Genomic DNA, 27,476 nt, shown 5'->3' with positions numbered 1-27,476 from the left:
AGCAATTAGTTTTTGATATGGTAGCCATAGTATTATGTGATGATGGCATCACCTATACTACTGACCCTATAAGCATGTGTAAAAAAATCCTCAAAAGCATCAATCTACAAATTCTTACACTTGTGATGCATCCAAATCCAACTGAAAAGAAAGAGGCAATGAGAAATTAATTGTGTTAGAGAGCATGTTGTTTGGAAGTAAACAACAATGAATAGTTAGCTAGGATAATAGTTCAATAAAGATTTTTGTTTTATACTAATTTATGGATTATGAACTAAAATATGTATGTATTGACAACATTTTTTGAGACCTCACCCAGTTATTCCACCTAATGAAGGTACCAATGCAGCTCCTATAGGTATGTGATTTCAATTTTCAACTATTAGAAGGGACACCATCAAAATCACTAATGCTTCTCTATTGTAGTCCATTGATAGTCAAAATTGCACCATTATTTTCTTCATAATTATTATTGACAGTTTTATATTACTGTTGTCATGTTTTCATAATCTATATTCTTGTTGCCAACTTTCAAATCTATCCCTTTATGTTTTTAGTTGTTGGAAATTCACTAAGATTTTGTTCAATTTCTTGTCTAGATAGCCCCTATGTGACTAACTTTTCATCAAGTTTCCAAGACTCCCACTTTGTGACTTATTTGGTTCTCCCTTGCTTCACTTTTCCTTATTTCTCCATCTAGGTTTCTTGTCATTCCAATGCATTTGGGGCTTAGGTAATTTAAATTTGGTTGGGATATTGTTTGAGAATCTTCCTAATCAAAAGTGAGTCTTTCTTGTTTTCATGACATTTCTCTTGCTCAAGTATTCTCATTATCTTCAAATTTTGAATCATCTAACTAGCTATCTACTTTGGTGAACTTCATCGAGTAGGAACCCAAAGACCAAAGTCATGATAGCATTCATAGATATGTACCTACTTGACTTATGATGAAAGGATCCAGAGAAGTGAAAGTTATAACTAAGAAATTCTCGAGTCAAATTTCCAAGATCAAAATACATTTTTTGTGCAGAGAAATGGGTCTACATATCTTTTAATGCTCAATGATGGAAATGAAGTTGTTTGGTTCTATTTTTTAAGACAACAATGCTTGTACTCCATTCAAATTTTTTTATGCATCAATGGGCCCAGGTGTGATATTGAAAAGGAATATCTGAGCCCATGATGTTGAATAGATGCTCTAAAATACATATCAAGGATATATAAGGTAGCTAACCAAAACAGTGAGAAATGTTTTAAGGTGGCCCTTCCTCTGGAAAGTGTTGGTCTCAGAGGTGTTTTCCATCTATAAAAAAGATAAAATGCTACTTCTCCAAAAAGAATATAAAGATAAAGAACTACGCAGGTGTACTTTGAGAATATTTTGTGGAGATGCCAAAAAGATGCTTTCGATAATGTCAGTTGTAAAAGTGCATTTCCAATATAAAGGAGATCAAGTATTTAGATACTTGATGTAGGGAATAAGAAAATGAAGTGATCGAGGTATTGAAGGATTATTCCTTGCACTATGATTCTAAATAAAAGAAAAGATAGGCTTATGGAAAGATGGATATAGGCTTTCTTCTCCATATATAAAGACTTATCATGTGAATCCTTGTTCCAAATTCTAAAGTAAATGAGGGAATTTCTATTAAATTGAAATCCCTTGGTTCACTAAGTGGCTTTTCACACTAGTATATCACTTTGAGAGAGTAATATATTTTTTGGATTCATGGATCCTTACATAAATAGAAATAGACAATTTTAAGTAATCCTTAAGTAGTAAATTTATTGCAAATATTACTATTATATTCATTGATTGTGTTTAATTTAATTCATGTGACCCCAACATTCAAATTTTTGCATCTATTTGATTAGATTTTCCTCAAACTTGCTTCCTCATTATTTTAATGGCAATTTATTGAGCAATTGTTCCTTCTTTAAAATCATAAGCAAATGGAAATTATAGCATGAGGTTATGATCAACTCCTAGGCTTGGAAAGTGAATTGAAAGATCTCCCTGATACTTCATTCAAATTCTAGGACTTAGGTGATCTCCATAGAAGGCTTAATTTTCACTTTGTACACCCAATTGCCTAGAAATTTTAGGAAAATGAATTGGTAGAAGTCACTATATTTTCCATGGTTGTGTAGGATCTAGAGCTAGTAAGAGAGTGTATCAAGAGATATAACTAAAAATAAAATAAAATCTAGCTTCCTAATTAATCCATCCTTCTCTCGATAAATAAGGCCTTGATGCAATCTACATTCAATGTACCAGTCAAGGAGGAATACTACAATATTGATTTTGAGTCTCTTCATCTATGTTCAACAAAAAAAAGACTTTGAGAAGAGAGAATATATGGAGAACCCAGTTCTAAACACCTCATTCAAAGAAGAGAAAAATGTCAAAAACCTTTTTCAAAATCAATTTAAAGAGAGAAGTTGTCAACATTTGGGCACTACTACTAAGATTGAAAGGAAAGGAAGAAATTATGGATTTCATTAAGTATCACTTCTACTTGGTGCAAGCCATATGTGATGAAGGACTATTGATTGATTCGGCTAAAATCATATCTGATGATTTTTCCTTGTGGTTAAATTTAGCTAAGGCATTTAAGCATTTCTATATGTCCCCATATTTAATATATGCCTTAGCCACACATCACCTATGGATGAGTCTTCCTAGAATCAGAGACTATGATGAGAGCATGAGGGTGTACAAGTTCTACCCTCAACTTCATCTACATAGGAACTTCAAAGATTATGTGAAAGTGAATGATGCCTTCACTATGATTTTGTGTTAGCCAGAATTACAAGGTTGCCTCAAGCAAAGATTTTCACCAAAAGCTATTTTGGGTATAGCCCAATTTGGATGCTCTTTCATCTAATTCATGAGCTTCTCCTGCCTATGGATCAATGTTTTTGATGGGTTTCCCAAAAGGATCCCTAGGTACCCTAAGGACAAGGTTGTTCTTGTTGAATTATGTTGACAAATACTAGAACTAAATACCTTGTGTTCTAACATAAAGAAGATAACTAGAATTTACTTCCTAATGGTAGTTGGGCCCTATTCCTATGGTTCTAGATATGATGCCTAGAATCTTTTTGATTTTTTTTAGAATAAGATCAAATTGGTGGATTATGATGCACTCGAGCCTTAATATGACCTATTGAATTTCATAAGAGATCATTTTAAGTTGGGATATTCTCATAGACATGTTCTAGACATTGAATATTATTAGGTTGGATGTCATAACAAATACCAAAATAGAGAGAGATATTGGTCCTTTTATCAATTGATGACATTAAGTTATATAATGACTTTGGCTATATTTTTGATATTGTAGATGATGGCTCTTATATGCATCCCTCATCCTTCAAGTACATTAAGGGAACTCCCATTATGTCAAGCCCACCTGAAGGACCCATTATTGATACGATGGAGGTCCTAATGCATGAGATCATTAAGAGAATAAAAAAATAGGTGGAATGGACTAGGGTGAGAAAGAAATGAATGGGAAGTATAGGCTCTACTAGTGGATTAGCTCCCAAAGCTACTCAATCAACTGGAACTACCTCCACCATTCCCACTACTTCAACATCAATATGGCCAACCAAGTCTATCAGTCAAAAAAGAGATCAAACTCCATAGAATAATGTCTATTTTACCCCTACTTGTGGAGGAGGATCTCTACTAGACATAAGAAAATTTAAGGATAAGAGGAAGAATAAAGAGAAAGAGAAAGAGAAAGAGAAATCAATTTCCAGCCCTTCCTATTGTATCCAAGTCATCAATCTTGATGGTGACACCAATCCCATGGATGGAAAAGAGCAAGATGCATCGCTACATGATGATACCTTAGCCCTCTTAGTTACTAAAGTGAGTACTTTTCCCACTACCACTTACAATAAGAAGACACCCTTAGTGGCAAGGAAGCTCTTTGATGCTACAACCCTTCAATCTGCAAGCAATGTTCTCTCAACTGAGTTGTGGTTGGAAGAGATAATTGATCATTAAAAAAAAGGAAGATATGAGGAAGCTACCCCATCCAAGGACCTCATCATGCAAGCTACTTCTTCTTAGCCACAATCAAAGAAGATGAAGAAGTAGAAGTATGTAGTAGCATTGGTTGCTACTCCCTCTACTAGTCATATGTTGATGGAGATAACAGAGCCTCATAAAGAGCATAAGTTCCTTGAGCTCACTTTGAATGACTTTTAGGTTAAAATGGTCGACATTGGTATTTATGTCCATGATTCTAGGGTTAATATATGGAAATTAACCAATGAAAAGATAGAGGATAGACTGGAAGAGTTAAGGGTGGAGAAAGAGGTACTCAAGGCACTAAATAAAGGACTAATGGCCTACATCAGAGCTACACTTGGGAGCACTTCTACTAGTACATTTGATCCAAGTGAAAAAGAGAATAAGAAATTTATTTTAAAGATATAATAGTAAAGAAAATTCAGTCAAATTGGTCATCATGGATTGATCAAATGAAGGCTCATTGCCCCCCTCTCATCAATAATCATGGAAATCTATTGCTAGATATTGTTATGTTAAGGGAAGCAGTGTCTAGTCAGGAAACAATCATGCACAAAGCATCAAATAAACTGACAGAACAATTGACCTTGTTGTAAGAGGTGATAGCTATGAAGAAATCACCATAATCTAAAAGATCCTCAAATAGGTCAAGAACCATTGCTCCATTGGAAGAAATTATTAGAATTTATAATCAAAAGATCTATACGGTCAAAAAATGAACTTAAGGATGTGCATGATCTAGTACAAAAGGTCAATGAATTTTTTTATGAATACTTAAAGGTATTTCATATGAAATCATCTGTATCTAGTAACAATTAATTGGTGGACATCGAGTGAATGAAAGCCAAATTCCTAGCATGTGTCAATGAGGCCACTAGTTTAGTTAACTTCTAGGTATCAAAGATCCAAGAGCTTTCAGCATTGGATTCCATCCTAAGATGAGCATCATAAAAGTTCCAATCAATTATCACTAGTGTGGAAGAGCTAACAAAGATGCACAACTACTAGATGATTCAAGCTGATAACATCATAATCCCAAGTGTCAATGAACTAGATAAAGTAAAAAATGCAATAAAATCATATAGAGCTAAGGCTATCACCCCTAAGAAATTTTGATGCTTTGGTATTCACTCAAACATCTCTCTCTCTCTCTCTTGGATTCTCTTTTGTCATCATTTTTTGTAGTAGTCTTAAACTCTATAATGGGTGATGACCAATCAAGTCCTATTTTTAGATTCCTTTGTTCAAAGATTCTCTATAGTGTAATCATCTAATGTAACTAGCTATTCTAGAGAGGGCTATACATATAACTTTTTATGAAGTTAATCAGATCGGCAAATTATGTTTAAAAGAACCCATGTAGCTGGGACTACCATGTGTTACTCTAAGTCTATATTTTTTATTTTTTGGTTCATTTAGTTGATTTATAGTACTTGGAATTAATGTGTTGTAAAATAAAACTAAAATATTACAAATAAACTTGGTGTTATTTCTTTTATATCAGTGGATTGTGAGCTTTACTTTCTTTAGTTCTTTGTTACCCTATGTTATGCATGTTAGTACATGTGTATTTTATAGTTTTTATGAGAAACTCAAGATTTCATGTATGAAGTAGCTCTTGTCACAAAAGCTTGCACCCTTATCCAAATTCTTACCTAAGAAAAACCTTGTGAAACATGGAAATAACTTCCAAGTTGTGGGACTTGAATTATGAGGTTCAGTCTCTGGAGAAGGCTAGCTTCCTCTACTATTAGGATGCACTTTTAAAAAATTGAAGAGAAGAGGGAGAAGAAATACATGAAAGTAACTATCTAATCTATTTTAAAGAGGTGATGCACCAAAATAAGGTGTTCAGACCAATCTCTACTCATACAAGCATAGTACCATTATTATGTTAGTCCAAAGATATATGGATTCAAGCTTGCTTTAATTTGTAAACTACATAAAGATTAGACAACCACATGAGTGACATGAGAAATTTTTTTACACTTCTTATTCATGGACCAAAGAGATACAAAAATGTAGATTAAAAATATTCAGAGTACATCAAAGAGAGGGAGACAAGCTTGCATAATACAATGACAATTGAAAGAGATAAGGCAGAAAGTCATAATTCAAAGGCAAAGAAGGAATTTACAATAGAAAACCAAGGCAATTCTAGAGAAATAAAAAAGATCCAAACCTAAGAAAGAGTACAAAATTTTCCTTTATAGTGCTAGCATAACTTGGATAGCTTCCCTAATAAGATAGAAATCAAGCACTACAATCGAATCTATAGAGAATAATCATTCAAAATTTGAAAAGAACTAATTACAGAACAAATCCATACATGAGAAGATCACTACTTCACCAAAAAAATCTTTGAGAGGTTAGGAATATGGTTATTTAATTTCTAACTAAATGGGTGGATCAATAGGTGGTGGTGGAGTATCTCTTTTCCTTTAATAGGCCTAGGGAACAATGAAAGTGGTTGAAAGAGAATAGTAAGATTAGATTCATCATTCAAGGAACTGCTTCCACTGCCATCAACTCACCAAATCAACCTTGATTTTTGGTCAATTGGGGCTTAACCATCAAGTCTTGCCACATGGACCAAACATTTCTTACCATTATGCCACTCTATCAGTAATTCAATCTTTATGTCTTATGTTTGATTGTCTATGATTACAACCTCACCACCACATTCTATTAATAATAGTTACTACTTGCAAAACTACAATCCACTAATCATCTCTACTTGGGTAAAAGCACAAACCCGTGTCACCTTTTATAAAGAAATGGGATATAAGAATGTGATAGTTCAACATTAATGACAAAAAAAATAGTATTTGTGTTTAGAATATGAAGATGATGTAAACTAATGAAATGTGTAGAATTGGATGAATTTTATGCCTATAATTTTTATAAAAAAATTTGAGTAAGAATTTATTCATTTTATTTTATTTTGAAGTCCCTTTTTTAACTTAAAAAAATATAGGGTGTAGTTCCTGTCAAACAAGTATATGCAAATCATCTTTTTTTGTTTTGATTTGAAAATATCTTATAGATGAAATGTATAGCTAGGGAAAAAAAATATTATTTTATTTTTGATGTATATTTTCTTTTTTATAAGTACTCAAGTTTGACCTTATCAAAATCCAATAGTTTTTTCCTCCCATCAAAACTTCCCTATCAAATCTATATTTTCTCAAAAAATAATTATATATTCATGAAGTGGATTCTTCCCTCTAGAGATAAATATGATTTACTATTTTTTTTTTCCTTTTTTGAGGGAGCATGTTCTGAAATGTTGAAATATCAACTTATAATATTTTGAGATTATAACATATTATAACTAATCAAAACACTCAAAAATTTATATAATGATGATATTGAATCTGAGATCTATAAAAGGGTTTTTTTAGTTTTTGAATAAAATTGAGCTTTGATAGAGAAATGAGATTTGACCAAAACAAGTTTTGGTATCATAAATGATGACATAGATCTATGCTTTCACTCACCTCACAACCCACTCTTAGCATTCTGCATTAACCACCATGACCTTGTGAAAGTTGAGCTCATACCATATCTGCACTGTCACCACTTTAACTCAAAGTTCCTTTCTAATCTTTGTGACTAACCAAAATAAGGGGAACCACTACTTTGCAACTCAAACCTTAACTATTTCTTGACCTATGGTGATCATGTGTTGGCCATAGATCTGGATGATATAACGATGTAAGATACATCTTTGAAGAATTGAACATCTGTCATTTTTGCACCATCATAGCTTAAACAATAACATGTTAACATGACCATGTGATCAATAAAAAATAAAGCAGTCATACCTTTGCCATCTTGACCTCAGTTAGTGCTCAACAAACCATGACTATGTGAATTGTATGGTCATGACTTAAAACATTCTAAAGTATAATTTGAAACATAGCCAATGCTAAATTAAAACCTTAGGCAACTGTTGAGTTAATTATCATTTGAATTTGATTTTTTGGCCAGAGGGCATTTTGGTTGACATTTCTAGTGACTCAAAGGGGATGCAAGCCTACTTAGCACATGACCAATTACCATCAAAAGATTCATTTGGCTATGGCATCTTTGAAACCATGAAACTCATCAAATTTATCATTTATGCTACATTCTGAGCCATAACATGCCTTCTTCCTCTAGAACTTGCAAAAAAATTAGAACTAAAAATCTCTATTACAAAACAAAATATGTGCCCATGCACTTCTTGGAAAATAGGAAAGAATAGAAAAGAAAAACTACTTTAACTATGTACATGAATATTAACTATAAAAAATAGGGCTTAAGATATATTCCATTGACTAGAATAGGCAAGATTTCACCATTAGGCCTACTCAATTGAAAAGCATTGGCTTGCTTACAACTAATGATCACATAGGGACCACTCCATAAGGCATCAAATTTTGAATTTCTTCCTAATTATGCTCTATCTTCATCCCATTTCAGCACAAGGTCACCTTCCCTAAAACTTCTAGCCTAATCCTTCTTATCAAAGCTCCTTTTCATTTGTTGTTGATGTATTTGAGGTTTGTATTGCTTGACCTCTTTTCTCCTCTAGCTCCATTAGATATGCCATTCTTATAGACATAACATCATTTTCAATTAATTACAACTGATTAGCTAGCTCAAGGGTAGGAAGCTCCAATGAGATGGGAAGCCTAGTGTCCCTTCCATATACTAACATGAAAGGATAATTTCCTAGACCTCTCTTTGATGTTATTCTATCTGCCCATAGGGTGGTTTTCAATTTTTGTACCGACACCTTTGACTATCTTCAATAGTCCTCTTTATGATCTTGATCACATTCTTATTGGATGACTCAACCAAGCCATTACCTTGAGGGTAATAATTATAGGATGTGCTCAAGTAAATACCATGATCAAGTGTCCATGCACAAATTTGAACTCCTATGAATGATTTAGCATTATCTAATATTATAGTAGAAGAAGCACCAAACTTGGTAATAATATCATTAAGGAATTATATGACTAAAGCCTCTATAGAATCCTTCAAAGCTACTATCATGTCCCCTTTTCAAATAATTAAAAAATAATAATCTTTGCTAAGGCAAGCAGGCCCAAGAAAGTGAAGTTTCGGAAAAAGGGGGTTAATCTTTGGAAACCGTTGGACTAATAAATGAAAATTATTATTAAAATATATTTCATTAACCTCTCTTGGACATGAGTTATGGTTATGCCCTCTTTTAAGGGGTTTGGAGGCATTTTGGGCTGATTGCAGAACTTGATTTTTGCTCATTCTTTATTATTCTTCAGAGGCTGCCAAACCTGTGGAGAAGGAGACCCAAGAATGGGACTTTGCAGGTTTCTAGGGAGACCCAAGAATGGGAGTTTTTAGGTTTCTAGGAAGGCTAAGGATGGGAGTTTGAAGCCATTTCATGTGCATGCTCATATAGAGTTTGCCTTTGTGCTGAACAGTGCAGATTTGTGAGTTTTCGAGTGTGTTTTTTGTATGAGTTTGGTGTTTTCAGTTGAGTATTTCATATTAGTTTGGGTTGCTTCTATATTTTAGACTTTAAGGTGTTAAAATAGAGCTAAATATATGTATTGGGATGTGATTAAACTTTTGAGATAGATTATCAGTGTTTTTGTGGTGTTTCTGACATTTTTGTGTTAATTTCGGGAGCCCGATGAGCATAGTTTTTGTCCTACATTTGTGAACTGTTGTGTAAAGACTATATGGATCTGGAAATTTAATTTTGTAGGCTTGTATGCTGCTGAAATTTCTGTAAAAATTTCCATTTTCAGATTTATTAATAATTTGTGAAGTTGTGAAGCTTTTGGCACTATTTTCAGCATACCCGATTTGGGGTTTCTTGAGAAATTTGGTGGATCTTTGTGATATTAGTTGTTTGATCTTAAAGATCTGATTAGAGGTTGGAAATATCATACAAAATTAGAAAAGGGAAATTTTAGTGGTATTAGAGCCATGATCTTGCCAGCCTGATGGTTTGTAGAAGTTTGCATGTTAGTTTTGAGAACCACCCAAATCTTGCATGTTATAATTTATGGTTGCATGTTGCTTCTAATTAGTTGTATGTCAAAATTTATGGTTGCATGCTACTTCTAATCATTTGCATGTTAGTTTTTGGTGAATTTGGTGGTCACATGTTGCTTCTAATCAGTTGCATGTCAAAATCTATGGTTGCATGCTACTTCTAATGATTTGCATGTTAGTTCTTGGTGTTTGAAGAAGTTATATCCTATTGGGGTTACACTCTACTTTATCTAGAATGGACAGGTATAGTACAGAGTCTCAGAGGACACGATCTTGGACAATTGATATCCAAAGTCAAAATAGTAGAAAGGATGGGTATTTAGACATTCAAGATAAACTTATGAAAATAAGCCATGACATGTCTGAACAGTTGGTTGAGCACCATCGTATAATGAATGACATGTTGTTCGACCCAGCTAAGGTGGATAAGTTGATAGGATTTCTATTTGGCAGATTTTCTCACAAGGCAGATGACACAATTACCAAGAATTTGCATGAGGAGTTTGAGAAACTAGCTTATAGCCAGGCAGAGGTCTCAGATTCTACTCTGCCACAGGAGGTGGTGGGAAAGGATATTACACAGATTGATAGTAATGGTCAACTTGATACTCAAATTGAGACAATTGTTTACAAGTCGTCAAAGGGTGATGCCACAGGTATTTAGGATGGTATAGTTACAATAGGCAATGACTACGGTGTAGTGGGTTCAGATGATGATTATGAGGATGTTGTTGTGCAAGATGGTGAGATACCTGGTAGAGATGAGCAGACATTGAGCATTCATGACTTTGCTAAGAAAGAGTACCAGGCACAGTTAGATGCTTCATCACACGAGGTTGAGGCTGGTAGTACTTCACATGATTTGTCCAGCCAGCTGAAGGTGAACAAAGATAGTATTGTGACTTCATTATCTCATCATGACAAGTATGTGGAGTTAGTTGGTATTGGTCATATTACTCAGGTGAGGAGTTTTCTTGAGTTACCAGTTGATTCTAGTTTACGGATATGGACTTGAGATTGTTATATTGGCAGTTGGGATTCAGTTGACTGGAGATCTTTAACACTTTTTGGTAGCAGTGTTTGTTTGGGTGCTATCATGGATTTGATTAGCAAATTACACGGTGTTGTCTCTTCTTGTGCCAGTATCTTGTCCGATGTTGGTATTAGTTTTTATACACCAATGTTGGGCTTTGTTCATATATCCAGTCGAACATACTTGCTGGAATGTGTTGATGATATTTCATATTTGGCAGTGTGTATAGATGAGTCCCAGGATCATATTGGCATTGATGACATCTAGGAGGATGCAGTGGACAGTTTTGAAGACTTAGTTTCCTTGGGTATAGATGAGTTGGACAAAAGTGCTAATGTTTTTGATACTTCATATGTTGATATGAGCTTTAGATTTGATTCACAGGATATGGATGGTAATACTCTAGAGACTAGTAACTTTGAGGATACTCCTTTAGATAGTGCATCAGAGGAGGTTTGTAGGAGATACTCAAGCCAGTGCCATCATGTGTCTAATCAGTTGAGAGTTAGTGATCGAGACATTGCTATCACTTGCCAGCATTTCAATGCTGCTCATCAGTTGTTAGCAATTTATGGATGGGGTTCTCCTATTAGTGATGAGCAGGAAGGCAGTTATCTTTCCTTGATAGAGATCCACTCTTTATGGGAGGCTATTCGGATTTTGAGACAGAATTATATGCAGTTGGTAGCTGACAGAGATTATCTTATGGAGTGGGGTAGTACAGCATATGATGCATTGTTGGCCAAGGAAGATGAGGTGAGTGAGCTTACTGAGCAGCTTGAGGTGACTTCTAAGATTCTTGAGAGTACACAATTGGCTTTCAAGGAGTCACAGTTTCATTTGGCTAAGGTGACCATGGAGTTAGAGTGACTGTAGTCTTTACCTGATTCTATACAATCACAAGCTCTGGTGTTTGGTGATCCGAGGATGTCCATGATCGAGATTTTCAAAGATAATGGAGATGGGGATGCATCAATCCTTGATACTAACATTGGCATATCAGGTTCATTCCCACTAGAGTCAGGTTCAGTTGAGTTGGGTGTTGTAGCAGATTGTTGTATGGCTAACATAGTGGTGGCCTCTAGTATTGATGGCACGGAGACTAGAGATGTATCAAAGATCATGTGTGATGTTAGTGAGTTGGCAGTTGGCATGGTTCTTTCTAGTAATACTACTCCCTTGGTGATATCTTCGGAGGTAGTAGTCAGTTCCAACATGGTTAATGATCAATTGCAGTTAGTTTCATCTAGATTACAGTCTGAGCCACTGACTGAGATTGGAAAATTCTATCGGCATTACATTGTGAGGTATGCTCATCAATTTACCTTTGATGACCATGTTGATGAGATGATGATACAGAGATGTACTTTGGTTCCTAGTGCTTATCATCAGTTATGGGATAGTTTGATGCCTCGGGATGAGAGTTGTGATGGGCACAATATGGCGATAGGTTCTATAGTTGATAGCTTGATAATACATGACTTAGAGCATGAGTTTTGGAGTGATGCTTCAGCGGGTGTTGTTATTGATTCTACTCCTTTGGCTATAACATCTCCTAACTTAGCTAGTGATCAATCACAGTGGGTTGTATCACTTGTTCATGGTGAGTTGTTGACTGAGGTTGGTTTTTTTAATCAACATTATATTGCAGGGTATGTACATTAGTTAGCATTTGATCCTTGTTTTGAGGAGTTGATGGCAGGAAAATTTGGTTTGGATTCCATTTCTTACTCTTTATCTTGTAATGTCTTTTCACCATTAGCAATGCATGGGAGTTATGGTTATGAGATAGTGGCTGGTGATTTGCAGAGTTGTGTTGACTGCAAGAGTTGTACAGTGTGTGGATTCTCCATACTTGGTATGATTTCATTCGAGAGCATTCACCATTGTTGTAGAGTTGGATTGTACATTCTGTATAGGCCAGTGGGATGCGTTGATGGTATTTATTGTGTTGGTGGTTTGATTTGTCCACTTTACTTGGGTTTTGATGTTCTAAGAGTTTGTGTCTCATGGGTTTTTGACTATGGAAGTTGTGACTTTGGAGTTTGGTTGAGCAATAATTGTCAGTTTGATTACAAATTCCTCTTGGTTATATTGTAGAGGATATTGCAGGAGCCTGTGTTAATTGACAATAGTATAGTTCATGACTACATTTGGGATCTAGGTGGATTGATTGGTTTATTGTTCAGCCATTTCTTGAGGACAAGCAATGTTTGGGAGGTGAGAAATTTTCATGTCCCCTTTTCAAATAATTAAAAAATAATAATCTTTGTTAAGGCAGACAGGCCCAAGAAAGTGAAGTTTCAGAAAAAAGGGGTTAATCTTTGGAAACCGTTGGACTAATAAATGAAAATTATTATTAAAATATGTTTCATTAACCTCTCTTGGATGTGAGTTATGGTTATGCCCTCTTTTAAGGGGTTTGGAGGCATTTTGGGCTGATTTGCAGAACTTGATTTTTGCTCATTCTTTGTTATTCTTCAGAGGCTGCCAAACCTGTGGAGAAGGAGACCCAAGAACAGGAGTTTGCAGGTTTCTAGGGATACCCAAGAAAGGGAGTTTGCAAGTTTCTAGGAAGGCTAAGGATGGGAGTTTGAAGCCATTTCATGTGCATGCTCATACAGAGTTTGCCTTTGTGCTGAACAGTGCAGATTTGTGGGTTTTCAGGTGTGTTTTTTGTATGAGTTTGGTGTTTTCAGTTGAGTATTTCATATAAGTTTGGGTTGCTGCTGTATTTCAGACTTTAAGGTGTTAGAATAGAGCTAAATATATTTATTGGAACATGATTAAACTTATAAGATAGATTATCAGTGTTTTTGTGATGTTTTCGAGCATTTTTGTGTTAATTTCGGGAGCCCGATGAGCATAGTTTTTGTCCTACATTTGTGAACTATTGTGTAAAGGCTATATGGATCTAGAAATATCATTTTGTAGGCTGTTATGTTGCTGAAATTTCTGTAAAAATGTCCATTTTCAGATTTATTAATAATTTGTGAAGTTGTGAAGCTTTTGGCACTATTTTCAGCATACCCAATTTGGGGTTTCTTGAGAAATTTGGTGGATCTTTGTGATATTATTTGTTTGATCTTAAAGATCTGATTAGAGGTTGGAAATATCATACAAAACTAGAAAAGGGACATTTCAGCTACTACCTTTGTCCACCTCATAAAATAATCTGTTGTAGCCAAAATCCATCTATGACCAAAACTATAAGGTGGATTAATGGGACAAATGAAATCTAATCCCTATTGAGAAAAATATTAATCAACCTAGATAGGGTGGACTAGAAGAGCTGCAATTCTCTACTTACCTAAGAAGAAAGAACACTTTCCACACTTCCTTACATGTTTGTGGAAATCATGGAACAAGGATGGCTAGTATTAATTGACTCTCATAATCTTCATTAAAGTGGTTCTTGCTAAAAAGTGACTGCCATCGAGACCATCATAAAGCTCTTTAATCATTCTCTCTACTTGATCTACATCCATGGATCTTAACAAGGCTCCATTGAAGTCTTTCCTGAACAAAAAAACCCATCAATTACACTATAATGGATGCACTACAACCTAAATTTTCTTCTTTTGGCTTTATCTAATCCTTGAGGATATTTGTTCCTAGCTAAGAAGGTCTTTATGTCATCTGTCCAACTCCCTGGATTGTCATTTCTTGCCTCTTGTTGTTCTACCAACACCAAGACAACTTCCTCATCAGGTTCATGGGATTAGATCATCTATTTGCACAATCCCTTCCCCCTTATCAATTTGGTAATCTAAATATCCATATCATACTCTAGTACCTTGGTGATCCAACTAGCTCTTTTCTCACGAATGTCTTTTCTCAACAGGAAGTCTTAAACACTTGCATAAGGAACCAACAAATGGATTTTTTTATGAAATAGCAGGTGTTTGAATTTCTTCAAGGCTCTTATGACCACAAGGGGCTACTTCTCCATATAGTTGTATTTACTCTTATACTTTTAACCCCTCACTGAAGAAAGCAATAGGTTTCTCTTCATTTTTATCATTTCATTGAGTCAAAATAGAAGAAATACTTGACTTGCCTCTTAAAATGTACAGAATGAAATCTTTATCAAAATTTGGATTGATAAGAGTAGGGGCTAAAGTTATGGCTGATTTGATCTCTTCAAAACTTTCTTTCCCTTCCTTGGTCCATGAGAAGGCAATGTTATTTTTTAGTATAGTTGTAAGAGGTTTCACCATGGTAGCTAGGTTAGGAATAAATCTTCTCACAAAATTTATTCTACCAAGAAAAAATTGTAGACCTTTCTTGTGACTAGGAAGAAAAAGGGCAAGTATTGCCTTAGTTCTTTCTTGATCAATGGTTAGATCCTCTTTAGATACAATATGTCTTGATAACTTCCCTTGACTAGTGCTGAAGATACACTTGTTTGGATTCAAAGACACCCCATATTCTATACATCTTATAAATACTTGTCTAAGATGACCAAAATGTTTTGTTACATCTTTTGAATATACTATGATATCATCAAGGTAAACCAATGCAAACCTTTCAATCATATTTTCTAAGGCCATTGCCATTGCCTTTTGAAATATGGCACCTACATTTGTTAGTCCAAAAGGCCTTTTACTATAGGCATATGTGGCCCATTTGGTAGTGAGAATTTTTTTGTATCTATTAGCTTCTTTTACTAACACCTAACTATAACTAGAAAATCCATCCAACAAGGAGAATCTCTTTAAACCACTGACCTTGGACAATATTTTCTCCATGGAAGGGAAAGGATGATGACCTTTGAGGGAGGCTTGGTTAAGATCCCTAAAATCTACACACATTCTAATTTGTCTATTATTTTTCCTAACAGGTACAATATTTTCCACCCAAGGGGAGTGCTTGACAGGGAAAATGATATTGGCATCAATTAATTTGGACAAATCATTTCTCATTAGTGGCTCAATCTTGGGATTTACTAGTCCCTATTTTTGTTTAATAGGCTTGGCATTATCCATTAGATCTATAGTATGTTAAATTAGACTAGAGTCAAACCCCTTTAAATTATCATATGTGCAAGAAAATATGTCATTAAACTCTTAACACTAGCTAAAAAAACTTGCTCTATTTAAGAACATACCTTTCCCATGTTTAGGGTCCTTCCATCAACAACTATAATTGGCACATGGTCTCCTTTGTCTCCAACAAGATTCATGCCTCTTTCCCTTACTTGTTCATCAGGATTGAAAACACTCTCTAAGGTAGTTAGACCCTTAGGTAAATTTTTGGAGTTGAGGTTGATGATTTGATTACCATATTGGCCATGCAATCTTGATTGATTTCTATTTTATAACTCTACTTCATTCTGTAAGAAACTCACGTTTGTGCATCAAATTCAAAGACTTGCCAATTGATATAATTATTAGGAATAGTGGGCCTTGCCACCATTAATCTTTTGCCTCTTCTCATCTTCAAGGCTCCTTGGGACATCATAAGATGTGCCCACTACCACAAGTCTGTCAGCATGTCTATTTTCTTTTCAAGGTATTCTTTGAATATTAAATGTGTTAAAACCTTCAAGAAAATCCCATACCCTATGTTTATAAGATTTGAGAAAACCATTCCTAGTAACATTCTGATTTCTCACCTGATTTACCATGAACTCACTATCTCCATATACACTTAATATTTTAATTTATTCTTTTATGCAAGTAAGAGACCTTGAATTAATGCCTCATACTTTGTAGTGCCTCTCCCATTTGACTTTTGTTAGTCATCCTGATGGATGCAACTTTGCTGATCTTTTGTTGTGATGGATCATGATTGTGACTCTGAGTGGTCTACACCATTGAGGTGTTTGGATTCATGTTTCAGTATCAGTTGCTTTGATTATGCTTTTGACTGATCTTTGAGATTATGATGTGATTTTTAGTTCACTAAGGTTTGTGCCAATGGTTACTAGGATCGATGTGGTATCATGAGGTTGTTCCGTGATTACCTTGAGATGTGTGTAGAGATTTCACTATGTACTTTTTACCATACTACACTGGACTAGGTTCCTATAGCAGTGGTTAGTCATGTTTATGACTTTTTTTTGTTATGTGTTTTTAGTGCCTTTTTAATGCAAAGTGATCAATCATTATTAAATGCATAAGTAATTAAATGGATTGTTCATGTGGGATTATTTGGTTATGTGTTGCGAGCATTTACCTTGTTATATTTCTGATTAGAGAGATATTTGTTACTCATGTTATGTTTATATTTTAGAGGACCCGAGGGTTAGATGTTATACCTTGATTTCAGTATCATAGATTTTAGACTACTATGTTGTTTAGTTAATCATATTGTATGATGATGCTATTTTGAGATGATAATGTGTTTTATGATGATATCTGGTTATCTGGTATTTGGACATACCTCTGATTTTGTTATGTGATGGATTTAATGCTATGGCTATTTACTTCATTCCTACGTTGTTATGCTTTATGTGAATGTGAGTGATGTAAATAGATTATTTTAATATAATTAAATAAATGGTTAAATTAGGTGAATTAATGCATTTATTTCTTTGGCTATGTTATTATATGCAATTGCACTTGATCAAGTTGTTTAGTGTGCAGGATTTATATCCCTGGCAGTGGCACATGGAGTTAGTGATTCAGCCTTTCATATGTTACCAATGTCGTCCTTATATGGTTGATGTATCCTTTATTAAATGTTTAATTTAAACTTTTTGGTGATTATTAAATCCGAACTCATTTTTATTATGTGATTAGACTAGTAAGCGTGTCTGTGCATTTAGAGTTTCGCTTTGTCGCGAAAGTTGTTTAGGAGATTTATGTTTTTTTGGGTTTTTGAGCTTTTTAATTGATTTATTTTAATTTTTGGCAATTTTTCCATAGATGAATTCCTATTTATAGGAATAGCCTATTTTTATTTGGGTTGATTCGGGGTTTAACTAGATTGGTTGGTTCAATGCCCTAATCGATTATTCACCCAAAAAGTGAATAAATATCCAAAGAGGAATTTAATTCCTCACTTCTCACTTTCAAATTGGAAAGTTGGAGAGTAAAACCCAAAATCATCTTCATGAGGATTTAGTGTTTTGTTCATTGTGGGAGCTATGAGCGTGGGATCGTCGTGAGGTTGGGCTCGTTGGATCCAGCTCGGGAAAACCTTGGATTACCACAATTTTCAGCTACTTCTGCAAGATATTTATTTTATGGTTCAGATTCCCATTTTGCCCTTTTGGCTATGAGGTAGGGCTTTCCTATTTTATTATTTTTGCTTCATTTTTGCTTTTGTTTTTGGTAGCCATTTGTTTGGAGGCTGAGAACTAGTGTTTCCCTCCGTTTCTATATGCTAGTTCTACCTAGTTGGGCGGGTATGAACATTTCCCTATTTTTTGGGATGAGGGTTTGGGATTTTATGTCGTTATGCTGGCCATTTTTGCATACAGTGTCTGATTCCATTTATTTTTGGATTTTTGGGGTTTTTGAACCCAAAGGTCAAATGGGTTTTAATTTTGGAAATTTTCTAAAATTTGGAGTTTTTACCTCGTTTTGTGTGCCACCCTATTTTCTTGGGTTTTCTTGGCACAATATGGGCCATGGACTTGGATAATCTATTTGGATATCAGTCAAACCACTTTTGCACTTTTATGTTGCATTGGGATGCATGTTGCATCTGTACTCCCAATGTTGTGTTCGATTGAGTGATTTTATACCTGGTTTTATTGTTTCTTTTAGACCTTTTCTTTTGTTTCGTGAATGCTAGGATTCGTGTACAATTCATACTCTCAAATTGCGGCTGGATTAGTAAGTTCATGATGTTTGGTCTTGTCGCATCATTGGGATTCGTGTAGAATCCATACTCTTGGATTGAGGTCGATTGAGTGATTTTATGATGTATGGTTTTATTGGCTTTGGGATTCATATAGAATCCATCCTTCCCATGTTGCTTTCAGTTGGGTGTTTTCTTTGCATTGTGTTCTCATTCCTGTCCTTGTGTTATGATCTTCGTAATGGTGGTGCACCACACACAAGTACATGCACATACATTTGTTGGGTGACTTGCGAGGCCAGATCTTTCGTGGATTTGCCAGAAGTTATGATCATTTGGATTGGGATGGGAGTATGCATGCCCACAAGCACTTGTTGTAGGATGAGCATGGGTAGGGTAGGGTAGCATCTGGAGGGAGCTTCTATCTCCCAGCTCATCATTCATGGCGCCAAAGGTTAATGAAGGATAAGAAGTTTTGAGCAAGTGATAACTAAATAAAATGTGTGATTGTTAATAAAACTTAAGATAAGTAAAATGTGTGAGCACCCAATTAAGTTTGAGGACACAATGTGTGAGCACCCATTTAAGTTTGAGGACACACGATCCGAGCTTGGGCTTTTCAATGCCAAGAGACTCTCCAGGATGTCAGCCCCTACTTAGTAGCCTTTTGAGTGTCTGACCAGGACCTGTACTCCTTGCATTGTCTTAGGTTCTTGGTTGCAGCCATCATACTATCTGGCGTGAGTGTTAGCCTTGGATGTTGTGCATTATGTGTATTTGTGGTTGGATCATTATCTCCATCAGCATGGCGAGTGTGGACCTATGGGTGCCATGTGGTTGGGAGGCATAGCTACCTTCACCACTGCTAGGGATCGGTGTACAGAGATGATCTTTTGTCCTAGTGCGATCGTTGCTGGATGTCTTCACTTGGTACTTCGGGTTTCGAAGTATGCTTTCTTGTGATTTATGCTTTCATTGGGATGCTTTTATATCATGTTTAGATGATGATATTTTATTTGACGCATTCCCTTATTATGATGTTTAGCATATGATTAGATGTTGTGAATTGTTGTATTAGCATATCAGTTTCTTATTGTTGTTTAGCATGTGATAGGTGATGTTATCTACTGTAGGATTATCTTATGCTTTTATTCTAGCATGTTAGATTTTCTTATGCTTACATTGTTGCATGTTTTTAGTAGTGATGTCCCTATTACAACAGTACCGACGATTTGGTCGGTGGCTTGGGATGTTACACGCAAGGGATGGCTAGGACCCACGATGGTCTTATGATGCTATTGACGGTTGGGAGGAACCACGCACTTAGTTTGATTGTTCAGTTCACTGTGATTTTTATTTCAGCGTGTTCTTTGCTGCTATGGTTTAGATGGATTGATGTTCTTCTTTCTGTGTTGTTCTTGCACTCGAGTGTTCATTCCTTGAGCCTTTGTGGATCTGGTACTCCCTGGTGTGGAGGTTCTTTGCTCTATTTTTTGGGTCCTTTTTGCTTCTGGGAGATTTTTCGTGTTTCTATGGGCGACATTTGTTTAGTATGGTGTGACACTTTATAAAGTATCACACACCCATGCAAACTATGTCGTACGACACTGGAAGAGTGTCGTATGCCTTCTTGAGAAATCTTGTATGATGCTAAAAAGTGTTGCATGCCTTCTTGAGAAATATTGTATGACACTGGAAGAGTATCACACACCTTAAGGAGAAGTGTCGCCCTCCCTTAGTAAAAAGTGTCGCATGGTTTTTGTGAAAAACCTACACGGGCTAGCAGTGGGCACTTTTCTTCGTGTTTCGATCTTTTTGAGAGTGGTCTTGGACACCCTTTTGGGCATTCTTTGACCCTATGCTGTTGCATTTTGAATTTTGTTGATTTTTCTTGAATGCAATTTTCGTGTTTCTATTTTTAGTCTCTTGGGGTTTAAAATATATCGTTTAAGTATAAGTTGATATACATCAACTTATACTTAAGATATATTTTAATATATGTGACAAATCATTTGAGATAGGTTTCAGACCTCTCAGAGATAAGTTATGGATTCTAGGAAATTTCAGGGCTTCAAGATTTTCGGCTTAGCCAAATTTCAAGTTCCTGCATTTTACCCTAGCTTGGTGTTTTGTTGATGAGTGGTTATTTCTTGTGCCCTCATCTTGTTTGTGGTGGTTGTTGGTTTTGTTTGGGTGTGTCAGTTTGGTAGTGGCATTTGGAGATTTGTTGGTTGCCAAGATTGTGTTGAAGTCTTCTGTTGTGATCTTTGTGATCCTTGTATGATGTTTTCATGTGCATTCATACTTGTAAAAAAATAAAAATCTTGGCTTGATTTGAATCCTTGTTTCCAAGGATCTCTGAGCGGGGCATTACATACTTAGCCACAATATTGGTACAACTAAATTAAAGTCTAAATGAGAAGTAGTACCTTTCTAGTATAGGAGAAATCAACATCACACTAGCCCCTTATCCATTTTTATTTATTGATCCATCAAAGTACATGCTCCATATTCCACCTATATCTTCTTTGGTTTTCATTAAGTTGCAAACTAGAGTATCCTTTTCTAATATACAATAGTTGTTGATGCTTGTCTCTAAGGTTTTTGATACAAGATTAGAGTGATATGTATTGGCCCACTCATCCAAGAGGAAATTAGGTATCTCAACTAAAGAAGTGGAAAGCTCATTTACTATATCATTTTCATCTATTTCTAGGATGGTTCAATTCATATTAATGAGATTGGGAGTGTAGGTCTCAATATGATGGAGGGCTCATGGTTCTTCTTTAATTGAATCTTTTGTTCCATATCTAGTTCTAAAAAGCATATATGACCAGTTAGAAGATATGTAACCACTTGTTTGAGTGGTAAAATCTCTTGAAAGAAAAATGGAAAATGTGGCTTAACCTTAGTAATTGATATATCTTGAATTACAATACAATCTGGGCATGCATGCAAGGTCATTTCAACATTTCTAAGGATCCCCATAGTCTTGATAGTACTACCATCTAACTACAACACATCATTAACAATTGAGTCATATTTCACTTCCAAAATATCAACAACACATTTGGGCATTACTAAACTACTAGACCATGAATCAATCATGCAGTTGTGGACTAGCTTATCTCCTATAATCAAAGAAACATAAAATGGAGGAGGTTTAACCTTTTTTTCTTATTTCTACCTCCTTTGATAGTTGTATCAAAATTACAAAATTTTCCATGCTATATATGGCTTATCTCTAAGTTCAATGCTTTCCAACTCCTTTTGCAGTAACCTCCTTTGCAATGGCACAATAGTTATAGCATTCCACATAGAAAGGTTCATCTTTATCTTCCTCATCTAATCTATCACACTAAAAGGAGCATTGGATATTCTAGTGAAAGCCTTAGAAGTAGAAGCTTGAGGTGGGATAGTCTCTAGGTTATTCACATTATCTTTTCTTTCACCCTATCTTTGTTGTTGATGGGCATTGGCAAGTTGATCCACATTGTGTTGCTAGGAAACTACTTGCATATGAGGCACTATGCTTAATGTGGAAGTCTGATTGGGAGGTTGAGGAGAAACCTCTTCCATAACTCTTCTCTTGCTCTTGGTATTGTAAGTGCAGGAATCCTAGTTTACATTACCATGTTCTTCTACCAAGCAATTCATGAAAGAGAAACCATCTTGTTGAAAGGTATCAATAGGTTGATTACCATCATTTTTCTGGGAAATTACTCACTCTAGTATAGTTAAAGCCAAGTAAGATTTTGTCTTTTGATACATGTAATACCCATAGGAGTAGTTACAAGAAGGGCAAAAATCTTGATCTTGGGTGAGGTTGTTCTAAGGGACTAAGGCCCTATTTAGGTTGGTGTTTGAAGATTGGGGATTGATCGATAGGTCTATTTTGATTGTGAGGGTGGTTGATAGGCCTATCCTAATTATATGAAAGGTGACTCTAATTCAATGGTCTACCATGAATGGGACCTTGACTTTAGAGTTGAAGAGGCTTATTATTTTGAGCTTGTTGCCTCTTCATAGCCAGAATCTCATCCCCCATCTTTTGCACTACTGCATTATTTTCCTCCATCTTATTTTCTTGGTCTTGCATCCTCCTATCCACATTTTGCATCAATGTATACATCATGGCCTCGATCCTATCAACTCTATCAAAGGATGTGGAGGCTATTGGGAGCACAACAAGAGGCTAACTTATAAAGGAGATGATAAGGCATGTTGGGGAAGAAAGGCATTGGGGGTTGTGGAACTAACTTTCCTACCTATATCAAAATATTCTCTACTCTTATGGCAATCTCATAAGTATTTGGCAAAGTGTCATCTCCCATGGATTTTAGAGTAGTAGCAATATCACTATTGAAGGCTTTGAGATAATACAAGAATGCATAACCAAGAGAGGGCTTCACTGTAATAGAAATCCTATCCCAGGTCTTCTAAAACCTATAATTGAAATCAGTCATACATTGGAGCCCTCTTGATAGTTGTCAATTGTTCCAAAAGTGATAGATGATCACTTTTGTCCTCAAAATGTTTGCATAAGGCTGCCCCTAACCCATACCCATCCCAATCAATAATAAAATTGTGAGCCAAACCTCTATACCATTGTAGCATATTTCCTTTAAGGGATGAGGCCAGAAGCCTGACTACTACATCATCCTTAGTGATGCCATGAATATTGCAAAAATTAGACACCTCCTAAATATGTTCAATAGGGGAGGTAGAGATTTCACTAGTAAACTTAGGTGCACTTTTAAGAGTTGATACTGGTATGTCATGCCTTTGGGCTACCAGGGGGGCTTCCACAATTGAAGGTGGCAAAAGTATGAGCTCTAGCCATGTAAACAAGTGATCTATTAATATGGGTAGATGGTATCCTATGTTGAGACCTAACAACATGAGGAGTGGAGATAGATCTTGCAAGGGTATGTGTTGCTACTGTACTCCTAACTAGTGATAAGGATACCCTATCCTTTCTTCTTGGATTCAATAAGAAAGATCTTGATATTGAAAATTACCTCTAGAAGATGCCCTCATGTGTTTCTTGGGCATGAATCGTGGCAACTTTGGTCTAGAAACAAGATTATTCTTGAAACTGGAGTCGCCAAGTACCTTTGAACGATGAGCCTCTGAAGGCCTAATACTAAAAGGTAGTACTATCTCCTTAGCATGAACATGGAATCTTTCTTTAACACTAGTGAACTTTAAATGTTTTTAATATGATGTTTTACCAGGCATGCTAAAAACTATTATCACAAAAGCTTGCACCCTTGTCCAAAGTCTTACCTAAGGAAAACCTCATGAAACATGGAAACAACCTCCAAGCTATGAGACTTGAACTATGAGGTTGAGTCTCTAGAGAAGACTAGCTTCTTCTTTTAGTAGGATGTAGTTAAACTATTTTTGAGGAAAAAAGGGAGAAGAAATACATGAAAGTAACTACCTAATCTATTCTAAAGAGGTGATGCACCAAAATAGGGTGTTTAGACCAATCTCTACCTATACAAGAATAGTACCATTATTATGATAGTCAAAAGATATATGGATTCAAAGTTACTTTAATTTTTAAACTACATAAAGATTAGACAACCACATGAGTGACACAAGGAAAAAATGCTTCACTTCTTACCATTCACAAGCCAAAGAGATACAAAAATGTAGACTACAAATATTCATAGTACATTGAAGAGAGGCAAACAAGCTTGTATAGTATAGTGATGGTTGAAAGAGATAAGGCAAAAAGTCATATAATTCAAAGGCAAAGATGGAATTTATAATAGCAAGCCAAGGCAATGCTAGAGAAATAGAGAAGATCTAGCCCTAAGAAAGACTATAACATTTTCCTTTAAAGTGCCAACATAACTTGGATAACTTCCCTCATAAGATAGAAATCAACCACTACAATTGAATCTATAGATAATAATCACTAAAAAACTAAGAATATCTAATTATTGCACAAATCCATACATGATAAGATCACTTCTTCACCAAAAAAATCTCTAAGAGGTCAGGAACTATAGTTATTTAACTTTTGACTGAATGGATGGATCAATAGTTCATGGTGGAGTATCTCTTTGCATTTAATATGCCTAGGGAACAATGAAAGTAGTTGCATGGGATTAGAAAGATCAAATTCATCATTTAAGGAACTACTTCTACTTCCATCAACTTGCCAAATCTTCTTTGATTTTTGGTTAATTGAAAATAACCATCAAGTCTTTCCATGTGAACCAAGAATTTTTTATCGTTATGCCACTCTCTCAGTAATATAATCTTTATGTCTTGCATTAAATTTTATGCAATTGCAACTTCACCACTACCTTTTATTAACAATAGCTATTGCTTGTGAAACCACAATCCACTAACCATCAATGCCTTAGAACCCACTTTGTCATGACCTTGTGAAGGTTGAGGTCAAACCATATCCACATTGTTTCCACCGCAATGAAAAGTTCCTTTCTAACCTTTGTGACCAAGTAAAATAAGGAGAACCACTATTTTGCAACTCAAACCTTAACCATTTCTTGACCTAGAGCAATCATGCACTGGTCATAGATCTAGATGATCTAACAATGTAAGATATGTCTTTGAAGTATTGAAGATCTGCCCTTTTCACACCATCGCAACTTAAACCATAGCATGTTAACATGACTGTGTGATCAGATGAAAACAAAGTAGTCGCACCTTTGCAATCTTGACCCTAGTTAACGCTTGACAAACCATGACTATCTGAATCACATGTTCATGACTTAAAACATTCTGAGGTATAATATAAAACATAGCTAATTCTAAATTAAAACCTTAGGTGACCATTGAGTGAATTATCATTTGAATTTGATTTTCTAGTGAGAAGGCATTTGGTTAATAGTAGCTAAAATTGGGACTATCTAAGTATTGTCACATTTCAATTATTCTAGTAATTCAAGCATTGCTAAACAATCTCTCTCTTTCTTTGCATGTTGTAGTAAGTAGTCTTACATGGTTTCAATTTTCCATCTCAGATAGAATAGATTGCATTTTAGGAGCTAGTTTTTAAAAGTTTCCTAGATGTTTTGAAGTCTTAAGGATTTGAGTTTTGCTTATTTTTCTCTTTGATTAAGAGCATACCCCAAAAACCTAAAAACACATTCATTGCAAACCTTACATTTAAAGGAAGTTTTACCTTTCAATTCAGGGGTCTTTGATAGATTACTACAATGACTCATTATTTTGCTCACTACTTTTTTGTCTACTTGGTATTGGGCACTTTAAGAGTCAATGTATAAGCCATTGAAATTAAGGAACTGAAATTGTTAACCCACAATTTTTTGTGACTCTGCTAGGGACATCCTTGCTTGTCCTAAATTTTTCTTAGTAAGCCTATCTATGGCTTTACCAAGATAACTTAGAGATCCATCTTAATTTATTGAGTCATGCCTATTAGCTCATGAGGAAAAATGGTGTTGCCTCATGAAGGTGAAATCCTAGTAATGCAACCCAACCTTAGCTTATAAGATGAACAAGAAGATATAATAAACTAGTTGAATACACTTGCCTAGAAAAATCAAAAATCCCTTAATGAGTATTGAAGAGTCACACTTTGCACTAGAGAGAGAGGAAGCCAATATTGAGTATTGGGAAGGCATGTTTCAGCAAAGAGGATTGAGATAGGCACACCCATTATAAACTAAGTCAATTCACCCTGTATCCCAAGTATGCCAGAAGGTGCTTGTGGCAAAGGGAAATTTGAACTAGTGTTTGAGGAATTAAAGAAATTTTATTTCCCAATATTAGAATATCCTCTAAGAAGAGGTATAAGCTTCTCACAAGATCTAGTGTTTCAAGGTATCCATGGAGTTCTATTTCTGCCAACCATTCTCATATCCTAGAGATGTAGTCATTCCTCTTCCCCTCCTATCTTCCATAATCAAATCTCATCACTATGTAATGCTCTCATCTTACATAGAGTGATAGCCCTACTATTGTCACCTTTTAGCTAGTACCAATAATTCTTCCCACTTTATGTTAGAAACAATAGTCCACCAAGATAATTGAGGGGGTGGGGGGTGAATGAGTTATCAAACAATTAGAACATTTATTATCCTTAAAAAATCTTATCCATTCAACCAAAGTAAACAGCAACCATGACAAGATGCACATAGACAATTAAGTCAAAATATATGTTTAAACTTCATATAGTAGAAGTGAATGCTTTGATGGAAACAATATTTTGCAAATGATTTTATTATTACCACATCAATATTCACCATTTGTAGATTGTACATAGTGTCTTCTTATTAAATTCAAATTATATTTACTTCTTAGACATAGTTGATAAATTTTATCCCCCATTCCATACTAGAGATGGATGTTTCAATGCATATTGAGTTCCTATACCTTTGACTATGATATGCATGACCTTATATGTTGTGCTTGCTCACTGCAATTATCTCTATTTTATGAGTATGATATATTCATTCTTCCTACATATAATATTCTTGTCAAAGCTTTATTTATGACTTAGGAAAGACACTTGAAGAATCTATATAGAAAATAGTGATCTACATCATGTATTATAATTCAACATGTATGTTTTTATTCCCTCAAGTAGGAAGTCCACTCATCTTA

This window comes from Cupressus sempervirens, chromosome 8 (assembly GCF_028749045.1).
Source record: "Cupressus sempervirens isolate cs-2001-9-10 chromosome 8, ASM2874904v1, whole genome shotgun sequence".
In the NCBI taxonomy this organism is placed as follows: Eukaryota; Viridiplantae; Streptophyta; class Pinopsida; order Cupressales; family Cupressaceae; genus Cupressus; species Cupressus sempervirens.
The sequence above is the reverse complement of the archived record's forward strand: the minus strand, read 5'-3'. Positions refer to the sequence as shown.